Source organism: Ranitomeya variabilis, chromosome 4 (genome assembly GCF_051348905.1).
Source record: "Ranitomeya variabilis isolate aRanVar5 chromosome 4, aRanVar5.hap1, whole genome shotgun sequence".
Lineage (NCBI taxonomy): Eukaryota > Metazoa > Chordata > Amphibia > Anura > Dendrobatidae > Ranitomeya > Ranitomeya variabilis.
Genome location: NC_135235.1, coordinates 316881129 through 316895315, shown reverse-complemented (window position 1 = coordinate 316895315; position 14187 = coordinate 316881129). Strand labels below are relative to the sequence as shown.

General features: G+C 45.2%; 1 non-coding gene across 1 annotated transcript; it reads right to left on the bottom strand.

Moving 5' to 3' along the window:
* Positions 1–9779: 9779 nt before the first annotated feature.
* TRNAL-CAG (transfer RNA leucine (anticodon CAG)) lies at positions 9780–9866 on the bottom strand. The gene has a single exon. It is a non-coding gene; the product is annotated as a tRNA-Leu (tRNA).
* Between the last annotated feature and the right edge of the window lie 4321 nt (positions 9867–14187).

The following is a 14187-nucleotide window of genomic DNA, read 5'->3' as shown; positions in this document are numbered from 1 at the left end:
CTGTTTTTCTCCCGTTTCGATTTTGTGGTCTCATACCTTCCAGGTTCTAAGAATGTGAAGGCGGATGCCCTTTCCAGGAGTTTTTTGCCTGATTCTCCGGGAGTCCCAGAGCCGGCTGGTATTCTCAAAGAGGGGGTAATTCTGTCTGCCATCTCCCCTGATTTGCGGTGGGTGCTGCAGGAGTTTCAGGCTGATCGACCTGACCGTTGTCCAGCGGAGAAACTGTTTGTCCCTGATAGGTGGACTAGCAGAGTTATTTCTGAGGTTCATTGCTCGGTGTTGGCCGGTCATCCTGGGATTTTTGGTACCAGAGATTTGGTGGCTAGGTCCTTTTGGTGGCCTTCCTTGTCACGGGATGTGCGTTCTTTTGTGCAGTCCTGTGGGACTTGTGCTCGGGCTAAGCCCTGCTGTTCTCGTGCCAGTGGGTTGCTTTTGCCCTTGCCAGTCCCGAAAAGGCCTTGGACGCATGTTTCCATGGATTTTATTTCAGATCTTCCTGTCTCTCAAAGGATGTCTGTCATCTGGGTGGTTTGTGATCGCTTTTCTAAGATGGTCCATTTGGTACCCTTGCCTAAATTGCCTTCCTCCTCTGATTTGGTGCTATTATTTTTTCAACATGTGGTTCATTTGCATGGCATTCCGGAGAACATTGTGTCGGACAGAGGTTCCCAGTTTGTCTCTAGGTTTTGGCGGTCCTTTTGTGCTAAGATGGGCATTGATTTGTCTTTTTCTTCGGCTTTCCATCCTCAAACAAATGGCCAAACCGAACGAACCAACCAGACTTTGGAAACCTATCTGAGATGCTATGTTTCTGCTGATCAGGATGATTGGGTGACCTTCTTGCCATTGGCTGAGTTCGCCCTTAATAATTGGGCTAGTTCTACTACTTTGGTTTCGCCTTTTTTTTGCAATTCTGGTTTTCATCCTCGTTTTTCTTCAGGGCAGGTTGAGCCTTCTGACTGTCCTGGTGTGGATTCTGTGGTGGACAGGTTGCAGCAAATTTGGACTCACGTAGTGGACAATCTGACGTTGTCCCAGGAGAAGGCTCAACGTTTCGCTAACCGCCGTCGTTGTGTTGGTCCCCGACTTCGTGTTGGGGATTTGGTTTGGTTGTCTTCTCGTTATGTTCCTATGAAGGTTTCTTCTCCTAAGCTTAAGCCTCGTTTCATTGGTCCTTATAAGATTTCTGAAATTCTCAACCCTGTGTCATTTCGTTTGGTCCTTCCAGCTTCTTTTGCCATCCATAATGTGTTCCATAGGTCGTTGTTGCAGAGGTACGTGGCGCCTATGGTTCCCTCCGTTGATCCTCCGGCTCTGGTGTTGGTTGAGGGGGAGTTGGAGTATGTGGTGGAAAAAATTTTGGATTCTCATATTTCGAGACGGAAGCTTCAGTACCTGGTTAAGTGGAAGGGCTGTGGTCAGGAGGATAATTCCTGGGTTGTTGCCTCCGATGTCCATGCTGCCGATTTAGTTCGTGCCTTTCATTTGGCTCATCCTGATCGGCCTGGGGGCCCTGGTGAGGGTTTGGTGACCCCTCCTCAAGGGGGGGGTACTGTTGTGAATTCCATTCTCGGACTCCCTCCTGTGGTCATGAATGGTACTTTGGTTAGTTCTGCTCTTGGAGTCCCTCTGGTGGCTTCGAGCGGAACTGCTGGTCACTGAGGTTGGCTTTATCAGCTGCCCTCGTTTATTGCTATGCTGGTTTCCCTATTTAACTCCACTCAGATCGTTACTTCATGCCAGCTGTCAATGTTTCAGTATTGGTTCAGATCTCTCTTGGACTTCTCTGAGGATCTGTCTACTCCAGCAGAAGCTAAGTCTTTGCTAGTTCATTTGTTGTTACTGCTTCCTGAATATATTTCTTGGTACTGCTAAATTCTAGTCCAGCTTGCTATCATGATATTCCCTTGCTAGCTGGAAGCTCTGGGGTGAAGAGTGGCACCTCCACACCGTGAGTCGGTGTGGGGAGTCTTTTTGCTTACTCTGCGTGGCTTTTTGTAGTTTTTGTGCTGACCGCATAGTTCCCTTTTCTTCTCTCTGACTATTTAGTTAAGTCTGGCCTCCTTTGCTAAAACCTGTTTCATTCCTGTGTTTGTGACTTTTCTCTTAACTCACAGTCAATATATGTGGGGGGCTGCCTTTACCTTTGGGGAATTTCTCTGAGGCAAGGTAAGGCTTCTATTTCTATCTTTAGGGGTAGTTAGCTCTTAGGCTGTGAAGAGGCATCTAGGGAGAGTTAGGTACGCTCCACGGCTATTTCTAGTGTGTGTGTGATAGGAGTAGGGTTTGCGGTCAGCAGAAGTCCCACTTCCCAGAGCTAGTTCCAATTTTGAGTTTACTCATCAGGTCATTCCGGGTGCTCCTAACCACCAGGTCCATAACAGACCAACACACTGACGGCGGTTAGCAAAACGTTGAGCCTTTTCCTGAGACAACGTCAAATTGTCTACCACATGAGTCCAAATCTGCTGTAACCTGTCCACCACAGAATCCACACCAGGACAATCAGAAGGCTCCACCTGCCCCGAAGAAAAACAAGGATGAAAACCAAAATTACAAAAGAAAGGCGAAACCAAAGTAGCCGAACTAGCCCGATTATTAAGGGCAAACTCGGCCAACGGCAAGAAAGCCACCCAATCATCCTGATCAGCAGACACAAAGCATCGCAAATAGGTTTCCAAGGTCTGATTAGTTCGCTCAGTATGGCCATTTGTCTGAGGATGGAACGCTGAAGAAAAAGACAAATCAATGCCCATCCTAGCACAAAAGGCCCGCCAAAACCTAGAAACAAACTGGGAACCTCTGTCAGACACAATTTTCTCCGGAATGCCATGCAAACGAACCACATGCTGAAAAAACAATGGAACCAAATCAGAGGAGGAAGGCAATTTAGGCAAAGGTACCAAATGGACCATTTTAGAGAACCGGTCACAAACCACCCAGATAACAGACATCTTCTGGGAAACAGGAAGATCCGAAATAAAATCCATGGAAATATGCATCCAGGGCCTCTCAGGGACCGGCAAAGGCAAAAGCAACCCACTAGCGCGGGAACAGCAAGGCTTGGCCAGGGCACAAGTCCCACAGGACTGCACAAAAGAACGCACATCCCGCGACAAGGAAGGCCACCAAAAGGACCTAGCAACCAAATCTCTGGTACCAAAAATCCCAGGATGACCAGCCAACACTGAACAATGAACCTCAGAAATTACCTTACTAGTCCATCTATCAGGAACAAACAGCTTCCCCACTGGACAGCGGTCAGGTTTATCAGCCTGAAATTCCTGAATCACCCGCCGCAAATCAGGGGAGATGGCAGAAAGAATCACCCCTTCTTTAAGAATGTCAACTGGCTCAAGGACTCCAGGAGAATCAGGCAAAAAACTCCTAGAGAGGGCATCAGCCTTAACATTCTTAGATCCCGGAAGATACGAGACCACAAAATCAAAACGGGAGAAAAACAGGGACCATCGAGCCTGCCTAGGGTTCAGCCGCTTGGCCGACTCGAGGTAAATCAGATTCTTATGATCGGTCAAGACCACAACGCGGTGCTAGGCTCCCTCAAGCCAATGTCGCCACTCCTCAAATGCCCACTTCATAGCCAACAACTCCCGATTGCCAACATCATAATTGCTCTCCGCAGGCGAAAACTTTCTGGAAAAAAGGCACATGGTTTCATCAAAGAACCATCAGAATTCCTCTGAGACAAAACAGCCCCTGCCCCAATCTCAGAAGCGTCAACCTCAACCTGAAAAGGAAGAGAAACATCCGGCTGACGCAAAACAGGGGCAGAAGTAAATCAGCGTTTAAGCTCCTGAAAGGCAGAAACAGCCGCAGAGGACCAATTCGTCACATCAGCGCCTTTCTTCGTCAAATCGGTCAGGGGCTTAACCACACTGGAAAAGTTGGCAATGAAACGGCGATAAAAATTAGCAAAGCCCAAAAATTTCTGAAGGCTCTTCACCGATGTGGGTTGAATCCAGTCATGAATGGCTTGGACCTTAACAGGATCCATTTCTATAGACGAGGGAGAAAAAATAAAACCCAAAAAAGAGACCTTCTGAACTCCAAATAGGCACTTAGACCCCTTGACAAATAAAGCATTATCACGAAGGATCTGGAATACCATCCTGACCTGCTTCACATGAGACTCCCAATCATCGGAAAAAATCAAAATATCATCCAAATACACAATCATGAATTTATCAAGATAATTGCGGAAAATATCATGCATGAAGGACTGAAATACAGAAGGAGCATTAGAAAGCCCGAAAGGCATCACAAGGTATTCAAAATGGCCTTCGGGCGTATTAAATGCAGTTTTCCATTCGTCACCCTGTTTAATACGAACAAGATTATATGCCCCTCGAAGGTCAATCTTAGTAAACCAACTAGCCCCCTTAATCCGAGCAAACAAATCAGAAAGCAAAGGTAAAGGGTATTGGAATTTGACCGTGATCTTATTAAGAAGGCGATAATCAATGCAGGGTCTCAAGGAGCCATCCTTCTTGGCAACAAAAAAGAATCCTGCTCCCAATGGTGATGAAGACGGCCGAATATGCCCCTTCTCTAAAGACTCCTTAACATTACTCCGCATGGCGGCATGCTCTGGCACAGACAGATTGAAAAGTCGGCCCTTAGGGAACTTACAGCCAGGAATCAAGTTAATAGCACAATCACAGTCCCTATGTGGAAGAAGGGAACTGGACTTGGGCTCATCAAATACATCCTGGAAATCCAACAAAAACTCAGGGACTTCAGAAGAGGGGGAAGAGGAAATTGACATCAAAGGAACGTCACAATGTACCCCTTGACAACCCCAACTAGTCACAGACATAGATTTCCAATCCAGCACCGGATTATGTTCCTGTAACCATGGAAAACCCAGTACAACAACATCATGCAAGTTTTGCAACACCAGAAAAGGGCAATCTTCCTGATGTGCTGGAGCCATGCACATGGTCAGCTGAGTCCAATACTGAGGTTCATTCTTGGCCAACGGTGTAGGATCAATGCCCCTCAAAGGAATAGGACTCTGCAAAGGCTGCAAGGAAAAACCGCAGCGCCTGGCGAATTCCAAGTCCATTAAGTTCAGGGCAGCGCCTGAATCCACAAATGCCATGAAAGAAAAGGACGATAATGAGCAAATCAGGGTCACAGATAAGAGAAATTTAGGCTGTACAGTACTGATGGTAAGAGACCTAGCGACCCTCTTAGTACGCTTAGGGCAATCAGAAATAACATGAGCAGAATCACCACAGTAAAAACACAGCCTATTCTGAAGTCTGAATCCCTGCCGTTCTGCTCTAGTCAAAATCCTATCACATTGCATAGGCTCAGGACTCCGCCCAGAGGACACTGCCATATGGTGCACAACTTTCTGAAAATTGCTGCCAGAGCATCCTCATTCCATTTAGTGAGCACAGACCATTTTCTAAATTTCTGGCAGTATAATTCTGCCGCTTCCTGACCCTGACATAGGGCCAACAAGGTTTTTTCTGCATGATCCACTGAATTAAGTTCGTCATACAATAATCCGAGCGCTTGAAAAAATGCGTCTACATTAAGCAATGCCGGATCCCCTGATTCAAGGGAGAATGCCCAGTCCTGAGGGTCACCACGCAGCAGCGAGATGACAATCTTAACCTGCTGAATGGGATCACCAGAGGAACGGGGTTTCAAAGCAAAAAACAATTTGCAGTTATTTTTGAAATTCAAAAACTTGGATCTGTCCCCAAAAAACAAATCAGGAGTAGGAATTTTAGGCTCTAAAGCCGGAGTCTGGACAACATAATCTTGGATACTCTCTACTCTTGCAGCAAGTTGATCCACACGAGAAAACAAACCCTGAACATCCATGCCAGCGCCAAAATCCTGAACCACCCAGAGATTAAGAGGAAAAAAAAGACAAAACAGACTGCAAAAAAAAAAAAAAAAAATGGTTCAGAACTTTTTTTCCTTCTTTTGAGATGCATTTAATTCATTTTTGGCCAGTTGTACTATTATGAACTGGTGGTTTAGGAGCAACATGGGACGTGCTCTGGAGGAGGTGTTACCTGTACTGACCGCAGTTCCTGAGCTTAACACAACACTAGAAGTAGCCGTGGGATGTTCCTGTCACTCCCTAGACACCTCGTCACAGCCGGAGGACTAACTACCCCTAAAGATAGAAACAGGAAATCTATCTTGCCTCAGAGAAAATTCTCAAAGGACAGACAGCCCCCCACAAATATTGACTGTGAGTGGAGAGGGAAATTACATACACAGAATGAAACCAGGATGTAGCAAAGGAGGCCAGTCTAGCTAGATAGATAAGACAGGACAGAATACTGTGCGGTCAGTATTAAAAACTAGAAAAATCCACCACAGAGTTTACAAAAATCTCCACACCTGACTAAAGGTGCGGAGGGTAAATCTGCTTTCCAGAGCTTCCAGCTTAACTGAATAAAACCATACTGACAAGCTGGACTAGAAAAAACATAGAATGTGCTGAACGATTAAGTCCACAACAAGTGAACTGCAAAAGAACAAAGCAAGGACTTATCTTTGCTGAACTGGTCAGAATATCAGGGAAATCCAAGCAGAGATGTGAATCCAACCAGGAACCATAGACAACTGGCACAGGCTGAAGGACAGAGCCAGGATAGATAGCCGAGCCAGAATAGACGATCAGTGGAAGCAGCTGCTGACTGCTAAATCCAAGAAGCAGCAGTTCCACTTAAATCCACCGGAGGGAGCCCAAGAGCAGAACTCACAAAAGTGCCACTTACAACCACCGGAGGGAGCCAAAGAGCGGAATTCACAACAACACTACTATGTGGGCTCTGCTGTATACTAGTATGTGGTCTGTGCTGTATACTACTGTGTGAGCTCTGCTGTATACTACTATGTGGGATCTGCTGTATGCTACTGTGTGGGCTGTGCTGTATACTGCTATGTGGGCTGTGCTATACACTACTATGTGGGCTCTGCTGTATACTACTATGTGGGCTGTGCTGTATACTACTGTGTGGGCTCTGCTGTATACTGCTATGTGGGCTGTGCTGTATACTACTATGTGGGCTGTGCTGTATACTACTATGTGGGCTCTGCTGTATACTACTATGTGGGATCTGCTGTATACTACTGTGTGGGCTGTGCTGTATACTGCTATGTGGGCTGTGCTATACACTACTATGTGGGCTCTGCTGTATACTACTATGTGGGCTGTGCTGTATACTACTGTGCTGGCTCTGCTGTATACTACTATGTGGGCTGTGTTGTATACTACTGTGTGGGCTCTGCTGTATACTACTATGTGGGCTGTGCTGTATACTACTGTGTGGGCTCCGCTGTATGCTACTATGTGGGCTGTGCTGTATACTACTATGTGGGCTGTGCTGTATACTACTGTGTGGGCTCTGCTGTGTACTACTGTGTGGGCTGTGCTGTATACTACTACGTGGGCTGTGCTATATACTACTGTGTGGGCTGTGCTGTATACTACTATGTGGGCTGTGCTATACACTACTATGTGGGATCTGCTGTATACTACTATGTGGGCAGTGCTGTATACTACTATGTGGGCAGTGCTGTTTACTACTATGTGGGCTGTGCTTTATACTACTATGTGGACTGTGCTGTATACTGCTACATGGGCTGTCCTGTATACTGCTACGTGGGCCGTGTTATCTGCTATGCAGGTTGTGCTATATACTTTATACTATCACAGTCGGATCCTTCAAACGGAACCTGAAAACTCATCTCTTCAGGAAAGCCTACAGCCTGCACTGACACCACTGCCGCCTCATCACTATCGAAGCTACCGCCTCATCAACACCGGAGCTCATGCAACCCCCATCCTACTGTCTCCTTCCCCATAATCCTGTAGAATGTAAGCCCGCAAGGGCAGGGTCCTCGCCCCTCTGTATCAGTCCATCATTGTTAGTTTGTCTACTGTAAGTGATATCTGTAACTTGTATGTAACCCCTTCTCATGTACAGCACCATGGAATCAATGGTGCTATATAAATAATAATAATAATAATAATAATAATACTATGGGGGTATATTATATTTTATGGGGGAGGCCATGTTATATACTATGTGGCTGTTATATACTATTGTGGGGGTATATTATATTCTATGTGGGAGGCTGTGTTATACTATGGGGGGCTGCATTATATTCTATGGGGGCTACATTATATATTATGGAGAGGTGGGCTGTATTATATTCTATGGAGTGGCTGCATTATACTCTGGGGTGGCTGCATTATACTATATGTGGGCTGCATTATACTGTATCTAGGATTATGGGGAATACATTATACTATATGAAGAACTATGGGGTGCATTATACTATGGGAAGTGAATTGTTCTACATGGATGACTATGGCGGTGCATTATACTATATAGAGCACTATGAGGAGTGTATTATGCTATATGGAGCACTATGAGGAGTGTATTATGCTATATGGAGGACTATGAGGAGTGTATTATACTATACGGAGCACTGAGCAGTGTATTTTAATATATGGAGGACTATAGGGAGTGTATTATACTATATGGAGGACTGTGGTGCACATTATAATATATGGAGGACTATGGGGTGTATTTTACTAAACAAGTAAAATGCTGCATATTCAGATTGTTTTTGCTGGAACAAAAATCATTGTTCTCAGCAGCGCATTGCCAGCGTAAACTGTAGATGTGCTGCTGATAACATGATACTGTATGGTAATCTGTTAGTGATCTATTAGTGATCGTTCTGTCCCATCATTATTCCTCAGCTGGTGGAAAGAGGCCAGGAAACAAGTGTTGAACAACTTCAGCATTGTCGATCAAACTCATTTAGTGGCCTGAACTCAGCGCTTGTAAATACAACCGAAATGCTTTTGTGTGATGTGCAATATGTTAGCATTTGGGGCCCCATTTTAAACTTTGCCTAGGGCCCCATTTTGCCTAAAACTGGCCCTGCCTACAACTGTACAAAGATATTATACGGTCACCATGTGACAAGTGGGCCTGTGTAACTTCAAATGCCAGGGCTGAATTTTAGTCCCAGTACGGCCCTGTCGGTTAGGTTCCCTTTAGACTACATTACTGCCAAATACATTATACTTATGAAATGTTGGGTACTTAGTGCACAAACTGGCCAATTCCTGTGTGTTCCCTAACGATGAAAAGCTGATCTATCTTTGAGGTGGGTCACTAACTTGAAGCTTAGGTAGCTCCACTTGTGGACCATCCAGATACACCTCAGTCTGACCATAGTGATGTCTAGTGGCCAATGTGACAACTGCAATATTTCATTACAAAGAGATATTTTTAGTTTAGCTGATATTCCTTTATTATTTTAATACCACACAGGGATTGGTTTATGGTGTTTATGTAGTGAAACGCTGTATATCTATATTCCCGGCCATTAGCGACAGGTGTTAGCGCACACATAACTGCACTCTAAACTAAGGAACGTGATCAGACAGGTCGTGATTGTCCACACAAGGTATGGGGCATGATCGCAGTAGAGAAAGGGTTAGGCTTTGTGATATTCTCATTTATGGAATACCATACAAATGGCAGGGATAAAGATGTCACACAAATAAATATTAATTTAACTTTCAATTCCTTAGGTGTCTGTAAGAAATCATTGTAAGCTGAAATTAGTTACATGAGTGTTAGACAGAAGAGCTGAAGGTTCCTGGTATTGCTGCTTACAAATATAAATTCCATTATGTAATGTAACATGTACTAATCAATAACAGAGAGAAGCTGTACAATCTCATGACATAAAAGAACTGATGTCAGAAGTGGGATTTGAACCCACGCCTCCAGAGGAGACTGCGACCTGAACGCAGCGCCTTAGACCACTCGGCCATCCTGTAAGGCTGGGGTCACACATGCGTGTTTTACGTACGTAAGAGCGCAAAAACTACGTACGTAAAACTCGCATTACATACGGCACAATGCTTCTCAATGGGTCTAGTCCTATAAGGTGTATATTACGGATCCGTAATTTACGGAGTTGTACGGGCGCAGAAAATCGCAGCATGCTGCGTTTGTCAGCGTATCGCGCAAAAAATACGCCAATGCAAGTCTATGGGAGAGCGTATAATACGGAATGCTTACGGACCATGCGTGTGCCTTGCGCGAAATACGGATTTACTGGCAGATGTCCTGAAAGGTCCAAAGGCCTCAATCAGGCAGGTGAGACATGCTAATTAGCTGAAAAAGCCAGACAGTGAACCCGGAAGTCTGCTGCACGCCTCCACGGAGTGATATTCAGCATGGCAAACATTGTCAACGCGGACATGCTGATCATTTTGGTCCAAGAGAGGCCTGTCCTCTGGGACCAAAGAGACCCTAATTATGCAAACAGGGCACAAAAAGAGGCAGCATGGAGGAGTGTGTGTGTGGCCCTCTTCCCACATTATGACCAGCAGCCACGTCAGGCACAGCGACAGATAAGTAAGTACACCCATGTTTTAAATGTAATGTTCTTGAGAATTATCAGGCCCTTACTACTTTGAATTTCTCTTCCCGAATTTAGTAAATAGTCATGAAGGAACTAGAAAGCCCACCAGTAGATACATGGTGTTGTACAAGAGAAACGGATTTCATTAATGTTTAGAATATGTGTCCCTTTTACTTACTAACAGTGTTTCCCATTATTTGGCCTTTCTGTGATAGAGGTTAGTGGACTCTGTCCTTGTGGCTTTGCTTGCTAATTTTGTTTTTTGGGTATATTTAAGATTAAATCTTCTCCACAAAGGCCTATTTGGATGCTACACTTAAATCTCTGTAGTCAGTTCCACCTTTTGTGAGCTCACTGATTAATGGCCTAAAGAATGTGTGTATTTTTTGTTGTTTCAGTGGGTGATGTTACAACAAGGTGGTGGAGTATCCGCGACCAGTACAGGAGGGAGAGGCAGCAGCGGGAGAGAAGTGGAGCCGGGGCACCTCCCAAAAAAAAAAAATACATATATTTTGACCGACTTAACTTTCTGAATCCCAGCATGGACCTCAGGCCGTAAGTAACATTGTTTTTTGTGTATTTTTGGGTTTTTGTCTTATTTGTGGCCCTAAAACATTTTTTCTTTTTCAGAACTCAGTCTAACCTCACTGACAGGGAGACAGGGTCTGACTCGGAACTTGTCATTGACCCAGTTGGTGAAGTTGAAGAGGTGGCTGGTCCATCTGATGCTCCCTCTGGCTCCATCCCTCCTGGATCCTCATCTGGTCAGGCTGCTCCATCTGCCTCCGTCCCACACCCTGAGGACCCACATTTTGCCTCTTCTGCAGCACCACCACCTAGCCAGGATGACCCTGGAAATAGCAGCAGCCCAACTGTTGCCCTGGCTCCATCCCCACAGGCTGCAGGCAGACCACAGCGTGCACGCCGCAGAAGAGAATTGCTCCAAAGGCGCCAAAACGTGGATGCTGGGGTCCTGAGCTACTTGGCCCGTGTTCGAGACGATGATGGGGAGGAGGGATTTACCAGGAGCATGGCCCATTACTTAAGGTCCCTAGAGCGTGAGTTAAGGCTTCGTGTGAGAGGGTGTTTTCAGATCCTTGTTGACGCATGCACCCCCCCAAATAACCCATACAATCTCATGCATATGATTGAACAGTGGCAGATGTCACCAGAAAATCTTCTGCGGCCTCAGAGATTACAAGGCCTGCCAGCTCAACAAGGATCTGAAGCACCCCCTCCACGACAGCCAACACCTCAGCCCCAACCCCCATCAAACACACAATGGCCACCTCAGCAACATATGGCGGGATATCTTCAACCATCCCAATATGGCCACTTGGCCACACCCAGTGCTGGAGGCTGGTCCCAACCTGGGTTTGGACAATATGGTCATTTTGGGTTGGGTTATGATTCCCGGCAATATGGTTATCACCAGCAGGGGTATCTACCAAATCCTCGCCCCACTCTTCCAAGTTCCCAGCATCATAGCTTGGCAAATGTCCCTCAGGCCACTACAACATCTGCACAGGGTGCTGGACAGTTGGCCGTACAAATGCCACCTGATGCAGACAATGAGCAAGCTACTTCTCCTGCCCCAACCTACCAGGACTTATAATTTTGTTTGTTTGTGTTTTAATGTTATTTTAACCTTTTTTTTTTTGTTTTAAATATTATTTGGATACAATATTTAGGCTTGTATTGTCACTACAGAGCATGTTTTACTGTGGTTGTTTACGCTATTTTTGTTAAAAAAGAAAAATAGGCCTTTAGAAGGCCAAAAAAAGGTTTTGAAAAAAAAAACACCGAGAAAGTAAAAAAAGTTATTCAGCAAAAAACGTTTTCTTACTACCAGTCACCGTCTGTATGCGCTGGATTCATTCTTCCATCACACACACATGATATGCTGATAACCATATGTGAAATAAGAAAATAAAACACACACAGTTGGAAACTTGATTAACACATACTTTATAGAGCTAATTAATTACACATGCAAAAATGCATAGTCTTGCCAGGGAGTAGCACCTTGAGGAGACATAAAATAATTTGTAAAGATATCACGAACTCTCAGTCCAGAAAGTGGACGACGCGGAGGAGGGACATATGGGGTAGGCCTAGGAACATTGGTCATGAGGTTATCTTCAAAATTTGGAGAGGAACAATCATGTATTCTTGTGAAATTATGGAGAATGACACAGGCTTTGATCACCTCATTGATTGTAGCCTCACTCAGCTGGATGGCAGACTGAAAAAAAAAACGCCATTTGGCCACAAGAATCCCAAAGGCGCACTCAACCAGTCTCCGTGCCCTGGCAAGTCTCAAATTAAACACCCTCCGCCGGTGGTCAAGGTTGCGCCTGGGGTAAGGCCTCATGACGTGGCTCGACAGTTGGAAGGCCTCATCTCCCACAAAAACAAAAGGCACTGCTTCCGCATTGGAGCCTGGGAGTTGTTGTGGTGGTGGGAGGTTCAACTGGTTGTCACGTAGCCGCCGACCCATTATGGACGAATTGAAGACCCTAGAGTCTCCAGTTCGCCCATAGGCCCCAATGTCTACAATTACAAACCTGTAGTTACTGTCAGCAACTGCTAACAGAACTACAGAGAAAAACTGCTTGTAATTGTAGAATTGGGAACCAGAGTTCGGCGGCTTACGCACCCTGATATGTTTCCCATCCACAGCTCCAATGCAATTAGGGAAGTCACAATTATTTCTGAAACCTGTGGCGATTTTAAGCCAATCGTCCTGTTTTGGCTCCGGCAACACAGCTTCATGTAGTTTCTGCCAGATTTGGGAACAGGTTGTCCTAACAATGCCTGAAATGGTCGACCGCCCAATCAGAAACTCCATGTGTAGACCCGCATAGGACAATCCTGTCGCCAGGAAGCTGCAATACAACAAAAAGGGAAAAAAAAACAAACATGAGGACGACGAACAAAGGAATAAGCCAAAGTGTATATTTCATTTACTATTAAATTATTTACAGTATACAAATTTACAGTTGACAAAATAACTAGACTAGAATATTGGCAAAAATCTTTGATATGTGCTTGTGGCTTCATGTCAAAGTGAAGTTAATTAAACCTAGTAGGACAACACACATTTGGAAAGAACCCCCCAAAAAAACCAGTATTGGAAAATGTGGAATACATACCGTAAGGTTAGGAGCAGACGCTCCTCAGCAGAGATGGCTTTTCTCATCCAGGTGTCCTGAAAGGTGAGCCCAGGACGTAAGATCTCCAACAACATGTCAAAAGTCCGGATGGACATTCGAGTATACTGGTAAAACTTCTCTGGATGTGCCCTCAAAGCTGAATATAGTCTCTGGAAATGGCCTTTACTCTGGCGTTGGGTCAATAGAGGATGTACCCACAATCTTCGTCTCCTCCTTCGCGGATCCACATTGACCGGATATGGCTGGCCAAAGCGACGAGACAACACCCAGTGAAGCAACACCCGCTGAGTTGTGCTTAAATACACAGGGCCAGACATGTTTGTAATCTCAAAGCAACACAGCCAAAATATGCTAGAGAACATATAGGGCAGATGGGAGGGCTCCACCTGTTGTAGAGGTCTTAAATAGTGTGGTTAATGATGGTTTAAATGATTTGCAGGCCTGAAAACCGTTAAATGTCCATTTTGTGATGGTGCGTGCTAAATACGCCATACGGATCACATACGGATTACACACGCACAAGCACATGCGCAAAATACGCGACCACACCTAAGCAACG